The sequence below is a fragment of the Protopterus annectens genome, chromosome 4.part0 (genome assembly GCF_019279795.1).
Source record: "Protopterus annectens isolate FY-2018-M chromosome 4.part0, PAN1.0, whole genome shotgun sequence".
In the NCBI taxonomy this organism is placed as follows: domain Eukaryota; kingdom Metazoa; phylum Chordata; order Ceratodontiformes; family Protopteridae; genus Protopterus; species Protopterus annectens.
In genome coordinates, this window is record NC_056733.1 from 1,464,945,928 (window position 1) to 1,464,961,791 (window position 15,864).

Consider the following 15,864-nt stretch of genomic DNA (forward strand, 5'->3'; position numbering starts at 1 on the left):
TCTGTGTTAGGGGTGGTTGTGTAGGTGAGGTTATGTTCAGCTGAGTTTGTATATATTGTACATATTTTTGGTGCAGGTATGTTTGGTGTTTTTGGATTTTGGGCCTTATCTTTTCAGGGTCTTCTGACATCTGGGGCAAGAAAAGACTGAGGATATGACGTCGGTCATGCGCATTAGTACCCTGACGTACTGACGTCAGTCTAATGCGCCCTGACCGACGTCAGCCATATACTTTGGTATTCGGGCCGACTGGACAGCGGACTACCCAATTGTTAGGACTGCAGCAATGTGGATCCTCGAACATCTACATTTATGGTAGGTACAAAACTGTACTTTTAGAAACCCTACAGTTTGGGAGTAAGTACAAAGCTTTGCACATTTTCATTATTTAAAATGCCCACATGAGTATCTAATAAGCATGTAACATATATTAACATCTCAGTTGCTGTCTACAGCTCTGGAGATAAGGATCGAAAGATGTGGAAAACTACTGCCTAGTGATATGAGAACTGAGGTAGGAAAAGCCAGTGGGTTGCTAATGTCTGATGACCAGAAATGATGTCCTTTAGATCACTGTTATGATATTCCAATATATTTGTGAGGTTTTCTGCCGAGGGTAACCTGGTGTCTGGATGGGATACCAAAGCCAAACCTTGACACACTCAACCTGCAGGCATAGGGTACATAAACAGACATACAAATTTTAATTGTATTCTAGTTTCTATTGTATGTTTAAACTAGGAAAGAAGTCAGAGCTATGTCTTTTGTGAGACACACAGATTACATTTTCCTCACCCTACCATACTGATGCTGTTGTGATGTCCTTCAAGGATGCATCTGCAGTCCTTACATATGGGTTGTCCTGCCTCAGGCAGCCCTTCGGTCGGCCGGATTCCAAAGTCTGGGTCCGGCGTCGGCTGATGTCGACCTCTCCCCAACGTCAGAGCGCCTGGGGTATAAAAGCGTCAGCCGACGCCATCTTCCTCCGTCTTTCTTGCCGCGTGGTGCCTGAAGCAGAAGCAGTTCGCAAGTGCCGGTCGGCCAGCTCCTGTAACTTCAGCTACCGAAGACTTCAAAAGCTAAGTACCCCGTTGGGGACTCTTTCTTGCCTCAGCCGATGTCAGATCAAACGCTTAAAGTTAATTGCTTAACTTGTGGGAAACAAATACATCATAAGGATTTCCATTCTTACTGCCTCCCCTGCCTAGGCCCAGACCACGACGTCTTGGCCTGTACAGCCTGTGCCTCCTTCAACCGACGCACTCTTAGGCATCAGGCGGAGTTTGCAGAGGAATTTTTTGGGGCTAGTTACTGTTACAATATGCCGTCGGAGATTCCGACTTCTCATTTAACCAAAAAAAGGAAGGACAAGGACCAACACACGCGGACCGTGGTTTCGGCTGAAACCACGCCTAGGCCTACCGCGAGTGTCTCGGTCTCGGCTGAAACCGAGTCCTTGGTACTTCTGACCGTCGAAACCGCACAGCCGACAACCTCGGCCCCGGAGGCCTCTTCTGAGTCGGTTATAGAACTTCCCTCAGAAACCAGTGTTCCGGAAACATCCGACACCATTTCCCTAGACAAAACTACGCCAGCACGTGGAGCAGCCAGGCCTCCAGCATCCATGTCCATAAAGGCATTCACAAGGGCTAAAGCTGCTAAACAGCCAAAATCTCTGCCTCCCAAGGCTATTCCTCAGGGATCCACTACAGGTTCACAGATTTTAAGATGTTCTTCATCTCACATTGCTGCAGTCCTTACTTATGGGTAGTCCGCTGTCCTCGGTCGGCCCGAATACCAAAGTATTAGGCTGACGTCGGTCATAGGCGCCTAGATCTGACATCAGAGCGTCAGGGTATAAAGGCGCATGACCGACGTCATATCCTCAGTCTTTTTTGCCGCATGGTCCGATGCAGAAGCAGCGTTGCAAGTGCCGTTCGGCGTTCTGAAATTTTTCGTTTTCGGAGTTTCAGACCGATGCCAAGTTGGGCTAAGTACCCCGTTGGGGAATATTTTTGTTTTTTCTTGCCTCCGTTACTTACCGGATGTCAGAAAAAGTGAATAATTGTATTTCTTGTGGGAAACAGATACCGCATAGGGATTACCACTCGCTTTGTATTCCTTGTTTGGGGCGAGCACGGCGTAGTGTGCGGTTTTGTGCTAGGTTTAATAAGCGCACTATAAAGCGGAGGTTAGATTGCGCTAGGTTAGTCTTTGGCAAGAGGTGTAATTATAATATGCCGTCGGATGTTCCGGCCGCTTCTACTAAGAAGTGCAAAGACAAATCTTTAAAGCCTAGGCAGGATGATTCGTCCGTTTGGACGCCGCACCTTTAGAAGCTACAGCTGAACAGGTGGATCCGGCTGAAGTTTCTGTTGAGTCCCAGTGGGAAACTTTGATTTTACAAGATGTGGCCTCTCAGGAGGCAGGTCAGGCTGAAGGGGCCTCTCAGGTTACTATTCTCCCTTCTATGCCTAAGGTGGTTAGGCCTTCTGCTACTGTTTCTAAGGCTCCTTCTAAGGGCAGGTCTGTTTTGCCTTCCTCTGGTGTCAGTTCTGGTTCTTCAGGGTCTGTGCCTAAAAAGCACATGCTTAAAATGGCAGAGGATTTGATTACTTTAATTAGAGGTTCTATGCCCCCTCCTGATAAGAGGCCCAGGATGGAGTCAGAGTTGGAAAGTTTGGAGCAGGCCTCAGATGATTCGGAGTCTTCTACTGAGGACATTCAAGATTTCCCTCCTTATTCTGATTCTGATGCAGAGGATTCCACTCCTTTTGCTTCTCCTCCAGAGGATTTTTCATTTTCAGAAACTCTGCATTCCATGAGGGAGCATTTTAAGTGGGAGGGACAGGATTACTCTGATTCCCGGAAGAGGCTTAGGGAGTTCTTGTTTTTACCACAGCATAGACCCTTAGCTATACCTCCGGTTTTGGATGTTGTTTCAGATGTTTTCTCGGAAGCTTCCCTTAATCCAGATTCTGTGCCTCCTGCCCCAGTTAAACCGGACAGGTATTACAGGGTGCCTGAGGCTCATAAATATCTGTATAAGAGTCCTAGGGCGGACCCAGGAACTATTAGTCAGGGGCCTAAGGGTGTTAGAGCCTCTGTTGTTAAGAATCCGGTTCCTCTGGATAAGGAAGCTAGAGCTTTGGATAGATGGGGTAAGAAGGTGTATACCTCTTCTACTTTAGCAATGAGAGCTTTGAACTGCCAGTTTCATATGTTGAAGTATCAGAATTTCCTCCTTTCTAAGCTAAGATCTAGAGTGGATGCTTTGGCAGAGGGCATAGAGTGTAAAGAATTGCAGGATTTAGTGCATGTTTCTGAACAGGTGGGTAAGCACTCTTTGCAATGTGGTTTTGATGCTTTACAGGCTTCTTCTAGGGTGGCGGCCACTGGTTCAGTTATTCGTAGGCACGCCTGGCTTAAGGATCAGAATTTGTCTGAGCATGTTAAGTCTAGAATTCTGGATGCGCCTATGCAGTCAGAAGTTTTGTTTGGTCCTCCTGTGGAGTCAGTCTTAAAGAAAATGGAAGACAAGGCTAAGTCTATGCAGACTGTTAAAGATTTTTTGCAGGTAAAACCTCCAAAGTTTAGTAGAAATTGGCCTACTAAGGGGTGGACGTACCCTTCTTCTGATTCTCAGTCTAGGGGTAGATCTAGGCGTGGTAGGGGCAGAGCTCAGAGTACCTTCAGGCCGAGACAATGGAGTTCGCCTGCTCAATCTGCTGGTGAGGGCAGGGGCCAGTCCTTTCGTAAACAGGCCCAATGACCTGCATTTTCAGCTGCCAGATTCCTCTTGCCTGGCAGCTCCTTTGAGAGGAAAGTTGGCTCTTTTCAAGCAAAATTGGCATTTAGTCACCCAGGACAAATGGGTATTGGACATTATAAACCGAGGTTACAAGTTCTATTTCCATACCATGCCTCCTTTCAAAGGCATGCCAGGCGTCCCTCCTCGGCAAAGGATAGAGGCTCACAGACAAATTTCTTTACTTCTTCAAATAGGAGCTATACAGCCAGTTCCTCTGTCAGAAGTGGGCCTAGGATTTTATTCTCGCCTGTTTCTAGTTCCAAAGAAAGGAAACACGTGGAGACCAATTTTGGATTTATCTATCCTCAACACTTACCTGGACATTCCAAAGTTCAAGATGCTGACTTTACAACAGCTTTTACCTCTGTTGGGAAAAGATCACTGGATGGTTACTCTGGATCTCAAAGAGGCTTACCTTCATGTTCCTATCAGGCCCAGTTGCAGGAGGTACCTGCGTTTTGGCTGGAAATTTACATGATCAGTTCTCTGCATTGCCCTTTGGCTTATCTACTGCCAGAGTATTCACAAAGGTTCTGGCTCCAGTGATAGCATTTTTCAGACTAAGAGGAATACAGATTTATCCTTATTTGGACGACTGTCTGATTATTGCACAAGAAAAGGACGAACTTCTTCATCATCTACAGTATGTGATGGCAGTGTTAAGATGCCTAGGGTATTCTGTGAACGAAACAAAGTCCAGTCTAGTACCTTCTCAGGACATGTGCTTTCTGGGTGTGAGACTGAATACAGCCTCCCAGATGGCTTTTTTGACCCCGGACAAACAAAGAAGCCTTTCTCTTTATTTCCAGCAAATGTCTCTACGGTCCAGGCTTACTGCAAGGACAGTCCTTCAAGCCTTGGGGTTCATGGCATCTTGTATTCTGGTGCTTCCCAATGCCAAATTGCATATGAGGAAGCTTCAATGGTATCTCAAAAATGTGTGGACACAACACTGCCAAGATCTAGACACTGTCATTCAGATAATACCTTGCATTCAGAAGGAGTTTTGTGGTGGGCTCAGGAATGTCACCTAAACAAGGGACTCTCTGTGACCCGGCCAGAGGCGAGTCAGATTCTAACGACAGATGCCTCGGACAAGGCTTGGGAGCACACCTCAATGGAAAATGGGTGCAAAACACGTGGCCTGTCAAACTCCAACATTTGCATATCAACTTGAAGGAAATGTTAGCAGTCCAGTTTGCATTGATGGCTTTCAAAGATTTACTTCGTCCAGGGCAGGTGTTGATTCAAACAGACAACACTACTGTCATGTGGTACATCAACAAGCAGGGGGGAACCCATTCTTACCCTCTTTGCAGGCAAGCGATGATTCTGTGGGAAACTGCTCTCAATCTACACCTCAATCTTCAGGCAAGGTTTCTACCAGGAGCACAGAACTCCTTAGCAGATGTATTGAGCAGACAAATAGTGGATCCTCACGAGTGGAAATTGGATCCTCATGTATTTCAACAGTTGACAGTGTTATGGGGAACTCCAGACATAGATCTGTTCGCTTCTCCACTAAATTACCAGTTGCCAAAGTTTTGCACAAAAATGTTTCATCACACAGCTTGGCAGGTGGACACTCTATCTTTCAGTTGGAACAATCTGCATGTATATGCCTTTCCACCTCTGCCTCTTCTTCCCAAGGTACTTTTGAAAGCCGGACAAGACAAGCCAACCATGATTTTGATAGCACCGGATTGGCCTCGACAACACTGGTACCCACTACTGAGGAGTTTAGTACGAGAACCTCCATGGCCTCTGCCTTTGATTCCGCACCATTTGTCACAAGAGGACAGTCACTTCCTCAATGTCAAGATTCAGTCTCTGCATCTAACAGCCTGGCATATTCTGTTTTAAACTCTGGAAGGTCTCAGCTTCCACAACAAGTTTTGAATGTTATTTTGGAGGCCAGGAGGCCTAGTACCAGGAAAGTTTACGCTGATAAATGGAGGAGATTTTTTATTTGGAGCAAAGGAAAGGACTTTGATGTCTCCAAACCTGATTTAAGTGTTGCTCTTCAATATCTTACTGAGTTATTGGACAAGGGGTTGTCTTTCTCCTCAATAAAGGTCCATGCTGCAGCCATTTCTGCTCACTATGATTGTGACCCTCCTTTATTCTCTCATCCTTGGTTTAAGCAATTTCTTAGAGGGGCAAAGAATATAAGACCCCCGTAGAGCTCCTACTCCTGCTTGGGATCTCAATTTTGTGTTGGAAAAACTTACTCTACAACCTTTTGAGCCTGCAGCTACTGCCGAGTTGAAGTATTTATCATGGAAAACTGCTTTTTTGTTGGCCATTACCTCTGCAAGAAGGGTTTCTGAATTACAGGCCCTCATGGCAGTGGAGCCTTTCCTGATTTTTCATAAGGATAGGGTATCTTTGCGTACTAATCCTTCCTTTATGCCTAAAGTGGTTTCTAGTGTGGCCTTAAATCAAACTATTCATTTGCCTACTTTTTATGCGAACCCCAAAATAAAGGGGAGAAAATTTTGCATACTTTGGATATTCACAGGCAGTTGCGTTATTATTTGAGCAGAACCAAGGAGTTCAGACAGTCTCAGCAATTGTTTGTTTCTTTTGCTTTGGGTTCACAGGGTAAACCCATTTCAAAACAAACTATTTCTAAATGGATTGGGTTTTGTATTTCTTTCTGTTATTCCCATCATGGTAAGGAGATTCCTGCTGGAATCAGGCCTCATTCCACTAGGGCTACTGCTACTTCTACGGCCTTTATAAGGGGGGTAGCTACAAAAGACATTTTGGAGGCAGCTACTTGGAGTTCAGTGCATACCTTTTCTAAACATTACCACCTTCCTCTTTATTCTAAGTCTAGGGCTGGATTTGCCACTGCAATTTTGCTGGGCATTTTAGCGGCCCCTAATGCTTTATGATTTTTACCATCCTCCCTTTCCCGTTGCTTTGGGATTCTACCCTTAAGTAAGGACTGCAGCAATGTGAGATGAAGAACATAGTACAGTTTTGTACCTACCATAAATGTAGATGTTCGAAGATCCACATTGCTGCAGTCCAATACCTCCTCCTTCCCTCTGTAGTTTGACTTGGTGCTATGCTTTAGGTGATGGTTGTTGTTGGGCATGTTTTTGGGAGGTATTCTGTTTTTGGCTGTGGCCTTTCTGGTTTGGCCTTCTGACATCTGGGGCAAGAAAAGACTGAGGATATGACGTCGGTCATGCGCCTTTATACCCTGACGCTCTGATGTCAGATCTAGGCGCCTATGACCGACGTCAGCCTAATACTTTGGTATTCGGGCCGACCGAGGACAGCGGACTACCCATAAGTAAGGACTGCAGCAATGTGGATCTTCGAACATCTACATTTATGGTAGGTACAAAACTGTACTTTTAGCTGAGGACCTTATTTCCTTAATTAGGGGCTCTCAGCCACATCCGGACAGGGGCTCTCAACCTCCTCTAGACAAAAGGCCCAGGGTTGAGCCCACTGATCCCCAGTCCTCTGATGAGGCCTCAGATGGCTCTGCTCTTTCAGACTACCAGAAGGAGGCCTTTGCGGCCTACGAGGATTCTGATGCAGAGGAATCTATTCCCTCTCCCTCCCCTCCTGAAGAGCTGTCCTTTGGGGAGACCCTTCACTCCATGAGAGAGCATTTCAAATGGCAGGGCCAGGAATTCTCTGATTCCAGGAAGAGATTAAGGACTTTTTTGCATTTACCTCAGCATAGACCTTTGGCTATTCCTGCTGTTTTGAATGTCATTGATGATGTGTACTCTGAGTCTAGCATTACCCCTGACTCCCTTCCTCCGGCTCCTGTCAAACCCGATAGGTACTACAGGGTCCCGGACTCGCATCATTTCCTTTACAAGGCCCACTCTGCTGACCCTGAAACTATTTCCCAGGGCCCTAAAGGGGTTGCATCTGCCACTACTAAAAATCCACTCCCCTCTGAAAGGGAGTCCAGGGCTTTAGAGAGATGGGGTAAAAAAGGTGTATACTTCTTCCACTCTTTCTATGAGGGCATTAAATTGTCAATTCCATATGATACAGTACCAAGAGTATTTGTTAGATGAATTGCATAAAAAACTGTCTTCACCTGAACCCCTAGATCACAAGTCACTTCAGGATCTGGTACATAAATGCCAACAGGTTAGCAACCATTTCTTGCAGTGTGGTTATGATGCATTGGAAGCTTCATGTAGGTCAGCAATGACAGGTGCAGTCATACGTAGGCATGCTTGGCTGAAGGAACAAACTCTGCCAGATCATGTTAAAGCAAAGCTTCTGGATGCGCCACTGGAAAAGCAAAAGTTATTTGGCTCCACTGCTCAGGAGGTCTTAAAGAAATTTGCGGAAAAGGCTAAATCTGTACAAACAGTCAAAGATTTTCTCCAGGTCCAACCACCAAGATTCAGCAGAAATTGGCCCTCTAAGAATTGGTCCTTTTCAGACACAGAGAGATTTCAAAGAGGCAAGAACAGGCGTGCCAGAGGTAGAGGGCAAGCTAGAGGCTCCTACAGAGGATGTCAATGGCAGCCTTCTAACCAGAGAGGTAGTGCAGGACCTACAACTGCTCCACAAGGACGGACTCAATGACTTTACCTTGACCTCGCCAACCAGGGCTCAATTGGAAGCACCTTTGGGCGGAAAGCTATCTTTATTCTCAAAAAATTGGCACAGTATTACAAGGGACAAATGGACACTGCAAATAATAGACAAAGGATACAGGTTCCATTTTCATACATTACTAAAAAGAAAAGGCATGCCAAACCTGCCACCGAATCAAAGGGCAGAGGCTTTAAAACAAATTTCCAACCTATTGCAAATGAAAGCTATAGAAAAGGTTCCTCTCACAGAACAAGGCCAAGAATTTTATTCCAGACTATTCCTTGTCCCAAGAAAAGAAAAACAATGGAGGCCTATTCTCGACTTGTCCGCACTGAATACTTATCTCATTGTGCCAAAATTCAAAATGCTGACCCTACAGCAACTCCTTCCCATGCTGGGCAAGGGGTCTTGGCTGGTAACTCTAGACCTCAAGGAGGCATACCTGCATGTCCCTATCAGACAAAGTTGCAGACGACACCTCAGATTTCTTGCAGGTTCAGAGCATTATCAATTCTCAGCATTGCCCTTTGGCTTATCTACTGCGCCCAGAGTATTCACAAAATGCCTGGCATCAGTAACTGCACACTGCAGACTTCAGGAGATTCAAATATACCCATATCTGGATGACTGCCTTATACAAGCGGACAGCCAACAAACTTTGGTAAAACACTTGAATTACGCCATCCGCCTACTTCAGGCTTTGGGATATACAGTCAACATTCACAAATCAAGACTTGTTCCATCCCAAAGGATAATTTTTCTGGGTGCGAAACTAGATACAACCACCCAAATGGCTTTTCTCACGGAAGAAAAACAAAGACAACTACCGGATTATTTCGAAAATCTGACAAAACAAACTCAGCTGACTGCAAGGAAAATCCTGCAGGCCCTGGGTTACATGGCATCTTGCATTCTTCTGATTCCACAAGCAAGGCTACATATGAGGAAACTACAATGGTACCTAAGGAGTTTATGGTGTCAGCACAGTCACAGCCTAGAAGCTTTGATACCACTCATTCCATGCCTTCAAAAGGAATTTCTGTGGTGGGCTCAAGCAAGCCAGTCAAACAGGGGTCTGCCCTTCAGCAAACCAATAATCAGCCAAACCATTACAACGGACGCTTCAGACCATGGATGGGGAGCACACATGGAGGGCAGATGCATTCAAGGACTATGGCCACAGAAAGAATTGCGCATGCACATAAACCAAAAGGAAATGCTGGCGGCGATACATGCAATCAAGGCCTTCAAACATTTTCTGCATCAAGGACACCTGCTAATAAGGACAGACAATACCACAGTTATGTGGTACATAATTAAGGAGGCACCCATTCCTACCCTCTTTGCAGGCTGGCAATGAATCTTTGGGAACTTTCCCTAAAAATCAATATAGAGCTGCAATCCCAGTTTGTGCCAGGAAAAGACAATATACTGGCGGACAGCCTAAGCAGAAATATCATGGATCCACACGAATGGATGCTGCACCCAGACATCTTCCTTCAGATAACATAATCGTGGGGGAGGCCGGACATAGATCTTTTTGCCTCCCACCACAACCATCAGCTGAAGAAATTCTGCTCAAGGACATACCACCCACAAGCATGGAAAGTGGACGCCCTCTCTTTCAGCTGGAATACTCTAACAGTGTATGCATTCCCACCTCTTCCATTAATGACCAAGGTCTTATTGAAGATCAGGACAGAGCAGCCCAAAGTGATTCTGATAGCTCCGGACTGGCCCAGACAACACTGGTACCCACTGTTAAGGAGCATGTCACGCACGAAACCGTGGCCTCTACCACAATGGCTACTTCTGACACAACACAATTACAAAATTCTGCACTCCAGTCTGAAAACCTAGCAGCTGACACCTGGAGAATACCTTGACTCCTCACCAGGATAAGCTATCCAAGACAGTGAAGGACATCATCATGGAAGCTCGCCGGCTTCACAAGAAAGGCATATTCAGCAAAATGGAAATGATTTCACACTTGGAACACCACAAAGGGCCTAGATGTGACAGTGATGAACTTGGCACATATCCTGGAATACTTGGCAGAAATGCTCCACAATGGCCTTTCTTACTCTTCCATAAATATTCATGCTTCAGCAATTTCAGCAGAATACAATACTGATCCACCTGTCTTCTCTCATTCTCTCCTAAGGCAGTTTCTAAGGGGAATTAAAAACATCAATCCTCCAAGGAAACCACCAGTGCCTACATGGGACCTTAACTTCATGTTGGAAAAATTAACTCTACCTCCCTTTGAACCAGCAGCATCTTCAGAACTACAGTTCCTGTCTTGGAAGACTGCCTTCGTTCTGGCCATAACCTCAGCAAGAAGAGTATCTGAGTTGCAGGCCCTCATGGCAGTACAACCATTTCTTATTTTTCATCAGGACAGAGTTTCACTGAGAACCATTCCTTCATTCATGCCAAAGGTGGTATCCAGGGTCCCACTGAACCAAGCTATTCACCTGCCTACCTTCTTTCCAAATCCACAAAACAAAGGGGAGAAACTTCTGCATACCCTGGACATTCACAGACAGTTGCGCTACTACTTGGACAGAACTAAGACTTACAGAAAAACTGACCAGCTATTTGTAGCATATGCTGCTGGTGTACAAGGAAAAGCAATTTCCAAACAGACAATTTCAAAATGGATAGGGAATTGCATTCGATTCTGTTACTCTTTTCATGGCAAAACCATGCCAGCTAACATTAGACCTCATTCCACCAGAGCCACAGCCACCTCCACAGCCTTCTTAAGAGGGGTGGCTACCAAGGCCATTTTAGAAGCTGTTACATGGAGCTCCATGCATACATTTTCCAAGCATTACAACTTACCCTTATATTCCATATCCAGAGCAGGCTTTGCTACGGCAGTCCTGCAGGGCATTTTAGCTACACCATCCCTTTTAGATCCTACCACCCCCAGCTTGGCTATGGTATTCTACACATATGTAAGGACTGCAGATGCATCCTTGAAGGACATAGTACAGTTCTGTACCTACCATAAATGTAGATGTCCGATAGGTATGCATCTGCAGTCAGGTTTACCCTCCCTCCTTCCCCTCTGTGGTATTTCCTGGGTACTTATCCCTCTTATAGCTAGCTGGGGTTATCTATTATGGTGTATTTGTTTTATATTACTGTGCATGTTTGGAATTGTTTGCATCTCTCCAAATTTAGTCTTCCTTAGAGGGCACCTGGCATCTGGGGCAAGAAAAACTGAGGAAGATGGCATCGGCTGACGCTTTTATACCGCAGGCGCTCTGACGTCGGGGAGAGGGCGACATCAGCCAACGCCGGACCCAGACTTTGGAATCCGGCCGACCGAAGGGCTGCCTGAGGCAGGACAACCCATATGTAAGGACTGCAGATGCATACCTATCGGACATCTACATTTATGGTAGGTACAAAACTGTACTTTTTTAAACTCACTGTCTCTCTACCGCTCGTTCTGTTAATTTGACCTCATTATTTATTTTCTCTCCTTCATTGGCTGTTGACAGTAAGCACAGTATTATCATTTTGTGAAATCACTCCTCCTTCAGCTGTTTGAATTTGTTGGCCCTCTCACTGTATTCCTCAGAGACAGAATACTAAGTGCCAGTCCCCATTGAATCTATCCTGCTGTTTTAAAAATTAGTGTCTCTCCACTTGAACTGCTAAAATTCGAGTTACCCCTTTCATAGCAAACTGTTCAGTGCACACTGCAACTCTAATGATATAACCCATTCTTTCCATCTTACATTTAAAGTCTTCAACATCTGGTCCAAGAGCACCAGTCATTGGATAGCCTACATTCTACCTCTCAACAGACATTTTGGGATTACTGCTTCTGATTCTCTTCCGGTGAGAGGACATAGGAACATTTCCTGGAGACTTCTGTTTACCAGAAAGCCTGATAGCTAGCATCACAGATGCTAGCTTGGAATTTGTGCTACTGTTTTGCTCCCTGTGAGGAGCGGAGGGCATTGAGTGTCTGTGTAGGACCTTACTGATTGGTCCAGTTACTGTTCAAGGCATCTACCAGAAAAGGCTACAGCAAGCCTACAGACCCCTGCATCATCTGGGAAAAGACTTTATCACCAAAGAGCTTGTGATCTGCTTCTCATCTTGGGATTAGCACTACTGTTTTGCTTCTGGTGAGCAGTGTGAAGTTGTGGTGAGGCCAACACTAGTATAGGTGGATCCCCACTATTTTTCATTCTTGACCAAGCTAATTCTTTCTGTTGAGTAAGTCTTGCTTGATTATGTACTGTCTAACGTAACTTCAGAATATCTCCCTAAATTCTTCATCCATAAAGCGTCATGGTAGATGTTCTTCGTCTTTCACTGTTGCAGACCTCATACTTAGGTTATCCTGCCAGGGGTAGCCCTCAGTCGGCCCGAATACCAGAGGCTTAGTATTTCTGTGTCGGTTGCTATCACTCCGGGACTGACATCAGGTAGTCGGTGGTATAAAATCAGGCAGCCAACGCCATTACATTGGTCTTTCTTGCCGAGGAGCCAGAAGCAGTTTGCATGAGTGCCGGTCGGCCTCTACCCGAGTTTTTCATTTCAGAAATTGAAGTCAAAAGTCTTCCAAAACTAAGTACCCCGTTGGGGATCCCTTTTTCTTGCTCTAACCAATGTCAGAAAAAGTTAACACTTTGCCTGTGGAAAGCAAATAGCACACCGAGATTTCCATTCTTACTGAGTCACCTGTTTAGGCCCAGACCACAACGTCCCGTGCTGTCGGTTTTGTGCTTTGTTCAACACCAGAACTATACGTTGTCGGGCCCTTATTGTAGCTAAATACTTTCGATGTCGATCTCCGTATTCCGAAATGGCTTCTATAAGCCATCTGACTACCGACCTTCTGAAAAAACGTAAGGATAAAGACAGAGACAGACTGCACAGGTCCAAAACTGCTGACAATGCTTCCATTAAGCTAGTCTCCAGTTCAGTGGTATTCAGTGAGGCGTTTTTGTAGCCCCTGATGCCCGCTTCTATGGATTCGCAGGCCGCTACCAAGACCTGTTCAGAGTCCGGTATGCCGCGAGACTCTTCTTTGACTAAGGATCCTGCGGATATCTCTACCTTGGATGGATCCGGAGCCGCTGAGCAGGCACCGGCTTCCAAGGAAGTTCTTCATACTACCGATATTCGACACAAACCGATGACTTCTTTTGCGTCTTAATTTCTTTCTAAAACTACCGAGTTTATAAGGCCCAGGGTGTGAACTACACCTAAAAAACGATGACCCAAACTCAAGCACCTGCTTCCATGCCTCAATCTCAAATGCTTAAAATGGCGGACGATCTTATCATGCTTATTAGAGGAACCCAGCCTACCCCTTCTAAAAGAAAAAGAAACTTGTCCCCAGCAGCTTGTTCTGACCAGGAGTCTGACTCTGAGGTTTCAGAATATGAAGACATGCCCTTGTCTACTTATGAAGATTCAGATGCAGAGGAATCCATTCCCTCTGCCTCTCCTCCAGAGGATTTTTCTTTTGGTGAAACCCTACATACTTTGAGAGAACATTTCCATTGGGAATGTCCGGATTATCCTTAGTCCACAAAGAAACTCAGGAAATTTTTAGATTTACCACAGCACAGACCCTTAGCTATTTCTCCTGTCCTGGATGTTGTGGATAGTGTTTTCATGGAATCTAGTTTAACTCCGACACCCTACCACCTGCTCCCAGGAAACATGACAGGTATTAGAGTCCCTGACTCACACAAATTTCTTTTCAAAAATAATACTGCGGACCCAGAGGTCGTCTCCCAGGGACCTAAAGGAATAAAAGTAACCACAGCCAAGAATCCCACCGCTTCGGACAGGGATTTTCGAGCTTTACACAGATGGGGTAAAAAAGTATAGACCTCTGCAACTCTTGCCATTAGAGCACTAAATTGTCAGTTCCACATGTTGAAATACCAGCAACATACAATGGAACTCCTTAAACAAAAATTATCTACCTTTCTTGCTTGTGCAGAAAATAAAGAATTACAGGAAGCTTATGCATTCTGCAAATCAAGTTACCAAGTGCACTTTGCAATGTGGCTTTAACGCCGTAGAAGCATCCTGCAGGGCAGCAGTCACAGGTTCTGTACTTAGAAGGCATGCTTGGCTTAAGGAACAGACCTTGCCAGACCATGTCAAATCAAAACTATTGGACGCACCATTGCACAAAGACAATTTGTTTGGCACCAAGGCAGAATAGGTCTTAAAAAAGATGGAAGAAAAAGCTAAATCTATGCAGACACTTAGACTTCATGCAAGTCCAGCCTCCGAGGTTTAATAGCCATTGCCCCTCCAAGCACTGGAACTTTCCAGGCCCCTCAAGGCCAGCTCTGACAAGACATAGGGGAAGCAGGACCCCCCCAGACAACAGTCCCAGGGAATGCAGAGATCTAAGCAATGGAGTTCCTCCACTTCAAAAACAGGGAGTGCTAAGCCACCCCTTTATGGAAAGAACTCAATGACTTTACAACTCCACCCCTTACCTCTGCCCACCTGCTTGTGCCCCTAAGAGGAAAACTCTCCTCTCATGCAAAAAAACTGGGCTCCCATCACCAACGACCAATAGGTCCTCAACATGGTGTCCAAGGGATACAAATTTTATTTCCACACACTGCCAACCCCAGAAGGGTTCCCAGATCTTCCTCCACACCAGTGGGCAGAGGCACAAAACCAAGTCCATTCCCTGCACTCCATGAGGGCAATACAGCCTGTTCCTGTAGAACAGATAGTCCAAGGTTTCTATATTCCAGGCTTTTCCTGGTACCCAGAAAAAAGGGCACCTGGCACCCAATCCTCAATCCTAAACACTTTCCTGGTGATACCAAAATTCAAAATACTCACCCTCCATGGATGCTTGTTTAGCCAACCTACACCTAAAAGAGGCATATCTATACATCCCAATCAGGGATTCTTGCAGGAAATATCTAGATTTCAGGGCAAGATCTATGCACTTTCAGTTCTCTGCGCTTCCCTATTCACTGCTCCCAGAGTTTTCACAAAATGCCTGGCTCTGGCCATTGCTTTTTGCAGACAAAGGAATATTCAAATTTACCACTACCTAGACGACTGCCTGATTCAGACAATTCAAACAGTTCCTAAGAGGGGCTAACAATTTAAGGCCACCCAGAAGAGTTCCTGCCTCAGCTTGGGACCTTAACTTTGTATTGGAAAAGCTCACACTACCCCCTTTGGGCCTGCAGCTTCAGCAGATTTCAAATTCCTCTCTTGGAAAACAGCCTTGCTTCTGGCCATCACTTCAGCTAGAAGAGTTTTATAGCTACAAGCACTAATGGCTGTGGAGCCTTTCATAATTTTTCATGCTGACAGGGTCTCCTTCAGGACTAACCCAATCTGGTGTCCAGTGTGGCTGTCAACCAATCTATTCATTTGCCCACCTTTTTCCCTAAGCCTCAAAATAACGGGGAAAGGATCCTGCACTCTTTAGATGT